General features: G+C 47.9%; 1 protein-coding gene across 2 annotated transcripts in view; it reads left to right on the top strand.

Annotated features, from left to right (window-relative positions):
• Nucleotides 1-603: 603 nt before the first annotated feature.
• The window catches only part of Stau1 (staufen double-stranded RNA binding protein 1), a 46,058-nt gene continuing 40,355 nt past the window's right edge, over nt 604-6,306 (top strand). Inside the window, exon 1 of one of the 2 annotated variants that reach the window (XM_031372808.1) lies at nt 604-865. The gene's annotated coding sequence lies outside the window, so the exon portion shown is untranslated. The remainder of the gene's footprint in view (nt 866-6,306) is intronic. The other variant, XM_031372807.1, reaches the window with a different exon arrangement.

Here is a 6,306-nt window from a genome sequence, read left to right as displayed (position 1 = left end):
CCCAAAAGAAAATTAATAAAAACATTAACGCAAGAAAACCAAAGAGGGAGAATAAAAAAGCTACAGGACGAGTGGAGATGGAACTCAGTGGTAGAAGTTTGCTTCAACTCCCAGAACCACAGTAAACAAGCCCACACCAGCCTCTTGTCCACAGACCACACTCAGTTAAGAGCTGTGTGAGAGCAACCAGAAAGTGCTTGTGCTTGTGTGTGTCTGGGCTCAGACTTCATTTACTTTGACTTCCCCAGTAGAATGTAAACTCTGTGAGGGCAGGGACTTGTGCATTCTCACTGTATTCTCGGGCTTTTGATCTTGCACACAGCAGCAGGTTAGGAAAAGTTAGCACAGGGAAAAAGGAGGGACGTTCGGAAGGTAACATAAAGCCTGAGAAAAGAAAGGAAGTTAGGCCTGCCTTCCCTGCCGAGACTGAGTTCCTGGCAAACTACAACTCCCAGCATGCCTCGGACGCAACGCAGCCGTGCCCGGCCCCTGTTGGCCTTGCGTGCCTAAAGAGCGCATGCTGGACGCGGCGCCCGCTGGGACTTGTAGTTCCCGTCGCGGTGTTGGGGGGGTGGGGCCGGCATGGAGGCGGGTGGGGGCCGGGGGCGGGCGCGGCCCCTCCCCCGTCACTTCCTGCCAGGCTGCGGGCGCCGAGCCGCTCTTCAGCGTTTGCGCTGCTTGTCGTCGCGTCTGTGTGCGCTCCCCTTCTTCTGACCCCCGGCCCGGCGGCGCCCGCCTTCTCCGCGGCCACTCCGCCTCTTCCCTCCCTCGGTCCCTTTTTCCTCGCCCTCTTCTCTTGCTTTTTCCCCTCCTCGCCGCCGCCCAACACCGTCGGCCCCGGGACGAGCTCTGGGGAAGCAGCCAGGTAAGGCGGCCGGGCCCGGCCGGGCCGCGGAAGGACCCACGCAGGCACGGCGTCAGCGGGAGGTGGGCGGCGGGTGGGCTAGGCCTCGCGGGCGCTCGAGCTGCAGCCCAGGCCCGTCTCCGACCGCGGGGCCTTCCCGGAGGAGGCGGGCCCTCCGCGCTGCCCGTGGGCCCTGTGCCCGAGTTAACGCGGGGGGCGCGGGCAGGGGCTGGGTCGGTCGGGAGGCCTGTGCACGGTGCCGCGGCCACAACCGAGCCGCGGGGTAAGGTGCCAATTCCCGACTCTGCCCCCTTCGTCAGTCACTTCATACTCTTTGTGTCTCTGTTGTGAGGGGGGAAAAAAGGAGGAGGAAGAGTACGAATCCTGTCCCAGCCCGGTCCCTGCCTTTTCAGGCTGTGAAGTTGCAGTGAAATGGGGCGTGTAAAGCGCTTATCAGTGTGCCAGACCCACATCGTGTCCCAATAAGCCGTTTGCATAATTTATTATCATATAATAATATATGAAGGTATAATTCAGGGTGCAGACTGGACAGAAGTTGACCTACCTTCCCACTAGGGTTTTCTCCGAAGCAGAAGAATCCTGCGTGCCCACTGGCAGTGCCTGGGCATTGTGCTTGCTTGGCACCAGAGAGGGGCGCGCGCTTAATGGGGACACTGTAGCAGACAGGGTATGGATGTAAAGCCATCCTTTCTGTAGAAGCAGCTGTAGGGACTTCACCGGCTCCCCTGGGCTCCGCAACCTGTCCCACGTTTCCGTGCCACCTTCCAGAACCTCATTGTCATTCCTTTGTGTGAAAAAGTTGCTGGCATAAGTTCCCCTTGGGCTCAGCAGACCTTTTTGGAGCCCTCTCGCCTGTTAGGCTCTGGAGGTGGAGTATGCAAAGATGCGAAAACCGTGGTTTCCGGGTCCGCATCTGTAGCTCTTCACTTTCTTTAGCTGAGCTTCGGTTTCACTCCAGGGGCCCTTCGTTATCTATCAGCTTCCCTTCTGGCCGCACCGCTCTCCTAGTGGCGTGAAGCTTTATTTTGTTCCATTTTGCGTTTTGCCCATCGTATTGTATGGCCTTTTTTAAGGTCATTGTTTTCAACTGCTTGTAGCTGTAAGCTTGTTTGTTTGTTTGTTTGAGAAGTGGTTGCTTTGCACAGCCCTGGCTGTCCTGGAACTCGCTCTGTGGACCAGGCTGGGTAGCTGTAATTCTTGAACTGGAAGTGTTGGAAGAGATTTAATTTAAACTAGGATTTTGATCTTTAGGGGATTTGTGCTTACCAAGTGTAAATTACATCACTACTTGTTGAAGTAAAAACTAAAAATACATTTGGGGAGTGTGGAGGGAGAAGCCTTGGCCATTCTGGTGAACTTTTAGGAGACCGTCTTTATTCTGACTCAGCCTTTCTCTATTTCCTTTAGTAAGATTAAGTACTTTTGTTTTTATTTTTGAGCATTATATCAGTAGCAGCTGTTGTGGCAGTCAGAGGACAACTTGTGAGATTCAGTAGATTGCCAGGCTCCCTGCTGAAAGACTTGACATACTGAACCATCTCAAAACCATATTTTTGGGGCAGTGGTGGCGCACGCCTTTAATCCCAGCACTTGGGAGGCAGAGGCAGGGGGGTTTCTGAGTTTGAGGCCAGCCTGGTCTACAGAGTGAGTTCCAGGACAGCCAGAGCTGTACAGAGAAACCCTGTCTCGAAAAACAAACAAACAAAAAAACCCCCCAAACCCATATATTTTTTTTTTAAAAAATCTGTGCTTAGTGTCATAGGCGTCCCACTCCTTAAGACGCGCGTCTCATACAGGAGCAGATTCTCCACATTGTTTTCTATGCTCGGTGCTCTTCTGAGTGAAGGCCGGAGGGGGAGGTCAGCCTTTGGTGCCTTGTCGTCCTTGAAGGCTCTCTGCCTTATTTCCTGTAACAGTCTCTAAGCATTTTGGCTTTTCCTGAGCTACCCATGTCTTCAGCCTATGTGCAGATTGTCTTGGGTAGTCAGTTTCTTTAGTGAGTGGAGAGTGTTTGCATCACCCCCACCTGGAGATCACAAGGCAGTGTCTGCGCTTTTGACAACTTCCTAATATTATTGCAACAGTCAGGAAGTAGTTTCTAGCATAAATTGTTGAGTGTAATGACTTTTTTGTTTGTTTGTTTTGGATTGTTTTGTTTTCTGAGACAGGGTTTCTCTGTGTGTCGTAGCCCTGGCTGTCCAGGAACTTGCTCTGTAGACCAGGCTGGCCTTGAACAGAGATCAGCCTGCCTCTGCCTCAGCAGTGCTTGGATCCAAGGCGTTCAACATTTGGCTGTTTTTCAGTTAGTCATTAATCAATCCTTCAGGAACTGTTGGTTGAGTCCTTAAGGAGTAAGGCTGAAATCTGGGCTGAAAAGTGGGAGTCCCCTAGAGGAGGGCGTCCACTAACTGCAGCTGTTTTCCTGCTGCGTCTTAATCAAGTTAGCCAAGAAGCCAGACCCCAAAAGAAAAAAACTGAGAGAGCAATCGAGCACTCACACTAGCAGTTCCAGTATACTAAGAAATTTCATTTCATTAACAGTTTAACAATCAGCCTGAGGTGATCTGACTAAAAGCAAAATGACTAATGATGATAGATTTAGCATTTGTTTCAAAACAAGCTTAAAAAAGGGAGAAACCAGTCTAACCTTAGCTGTGAGTTAATAATTGTCAAAGCTAGGTGACCAAATACACAGTGCCCTCTATAGCGTTCTACTTAAAAAAACAACTTCAGGTTTTCTATCACAGCCTTAAACTACCACTTCTCTGGGTCTGTAATAATTTGTGATACGGCAAAGGATATGCCCTATTGCAGACTTGTTTGTTTAGGGACTGTTCAAAGACAGACTCCGAACAGCCAGATAGTATACAGAGAGAGTCTAAATTCGAGGTCTTCATCTGCTTTCTCCCCTCAGGTCTGGGAACCCCATGCAAGAGTGGGAGGAAAACTTATAGAAGTCAGAAGGGATGGAGGATTAAGTAGGGTGTGTGTAGGCTCATAGAGACAGAAGCTGCAAGCATTGGATTTGCATGATCTGCACTAGGTTCTTTGCAAACATGTTGTAGCTGTTAGCTTGGTGTTTCATGAGACTAACTGTGGGAGCAGTTTTGTCTTTGATTCTTTTGCCAGCTCTTGGAACTTTTTTCATTCTGTGGGACGGTCTTGTCCAGCTTTGTGAGGGCTTTTGTCTTATTTTATTGTATCTTATTTTAGGTGTGGAGGGGAGTTAGGAGGACTAGAGGGATGGAAAACTGTGGTTAGGTTGTATTATATGAAAGAAGAGGCTTTTTGTTTTTGTTGTTATTTGTTTGTTTTTCGAGACAGGGTTTCTCTGTATAGCCCTGGCTGTCCTGGGACTCACTCTGTAGACCAGGCTGGCCTCGAACTCAGAAATCTGCCTGCCTCTGCCTCCCAAGTGCTGGGATTAAAGGAGTGTGCCACTACTGCCTGGCTGGAGAATCTATTTTCAATAAACAAATATAAACTAACAACAAAAACAAAAAGATGACTCTGTCTAAAACAAAACAAAAAGGGAAAATAAACAAGACTTGCCTTCTAAAAAAACCCCAGGCTGTAGTTCTAGCTATCTATTAGAGAGACTAAGGCAGCTGCCTGGGCAGCTGGGATATGGGGGGTGGGGGGGATATCGATTATGTCTCAGAGTAAAGAGAAGAGGGCCATAGAGTTGTAGCTCTGTGGGGGACTTGCCTAACATGTACAAGGCTGCAGGGTTAATCTCTCTACTGTAAACCCCCAATCTGCTACAAATCCCCCGAAAATGGGGTTGAATTGCTGCCTGAAGGGTGCATGCAATGTTTACAAACAACAGATTGACTGGCTACTAAGAACCTCAGCACTGTGAACAGGATGCACAGAGATTGGTCTTTCCCTTGTCTAAAAGCAAAGGTCTCTTACAGAGATGAGATTGACCAGAATGTTGTAAATGATTGCTGCTGTTGCTCAATTTTCTCTGTAACTCTGTTATTTCTCCCCTCAGAGCTTGGTCAGTACAGTGCCAGTGTTCTGTGGTTTCAATTGGTCCAGTCTGGCTGCTGGGAGGGGCTGTCTCTTCACATTAATTTAGGAGCTTGTCCTTAATCCCACAATTTAAGTCTAAGAAGGGATAAAAACGGTCTTCCCCCATTAGGCTTACAGTAAAACTTTGGAGTACTTAGAATTTTTACTATATTTGTAGTCTATTCAAAATAGATGTTCTCTTAAGGTGTATCCAGAAAGCTTATATACATACAAATGATTTTAAGTTTAGACATGGACCTGACTCTTGGATCCCTGGAGTCCCTAGTCTGAAGGCCAAGCCAGAACATGGTTCCTGCTGAACTCATGGCAGGTCAGACAGCAGGAACCCAGTGTGGGCACCTTTCCTGGGGGCTCTTTACCCAGACTCAAGAGAACAGAGTGTCTTCAGAGTTGACCTGCTCAGTTCCCCAGTTTGTGGGTTTTTGAAAAACAAAACTTTCCGTTTTGTCTTGGACAATCTATGTGGAGTTGTACAGTCTGACTGCTCCCCTCACTGTCCCTCCCCGCTCGGGTGTTAGGACTTCTTAAGGGCACTCACTGTTATATTCCCTCAGATGACAAAAAACGTTCTAGAGCTTGAAGTTTTAGACGCCAAACTATTGACAGGATTTTCATCACTTGTTTCACATGGAGCCTGTAATGGATGAAGTGTTTGTGGAATTTTCTGTTTGTTTTTAACACAAATAAAAAAAGTCTGTCTGGGATCCCAGCTGTAGCGCTTACACTGCTCTGCTCTAAGATAGAGACATTGCAAGCTAAAGGAGGAACATGACAAGATCTGTGAGTTGCTATGGTTACTTTTTCCCAACATTTTATTACAAAGTTTTAAACACATACCAAAGTTTGTGGAGTTTTCATCCTGGCCCCTTTAAATACCACCTCCTTTACCACATCGCTGAGCCCACTTGCACTGGCATGCTTGTCTGTCTCACATCGTCAGTCCAGTTTTTGATGCATTTAACAGTTGCACAGCACCACATGATGTTCACTAAGGATTGTTAACTTAGGTATTCTGCTTGCTGAGGTGGGCCGAGGGCCTTGATTAGAATAGCCAGAAGCTCTACTGCTAAGCCGCATCACCAGCTGTTAAGGTTGATTTTACTTTATTTTTTAGTTTTTTTTCTTTGTGAGATAGGGTCTCACTTGGTAGCTTTGGCTGTCCTGAAACTCAACATGTATACCACATTAGCCTCCAAGTCACAGTGTCTCTTGTCTCTGCCTCCTGAGTTGCTAGCCGGGATTAAAGACATGTACAGCCTGGTCTGCAGAGTGAGTTTCAGGACAGCCAGGACTATACACAGACACTTGTCTTGAAAAAACAAACAACACCCCCCCCTAAAAACAAACAAACAAAAAAACATGCACAGCCATGACCAGCCCCAGATCTTTTTTAAAAGTCAAGA

This window comes from Mastomys coucha, unplaced genomic scaffold, assembly GCF_008632895.1.
Source record: "Mastomys coucha isolate ucsf_1 unplaced genomic scaffold, UCSF_Mcou_1 pScaffold15, whole genome shotgun sequence".
Taxonomy (NCBI): domain Eukaryota; kingdom Metazoa; phylum Chordata; class Mammalia; order Rodentia; family Muridae; genus Mastomys; species Mastomys coucha.
Note: the sequence above shows the minus strand (reverse complement) of the source record. Positions and strands in the feature narration are given on the sequence as shown.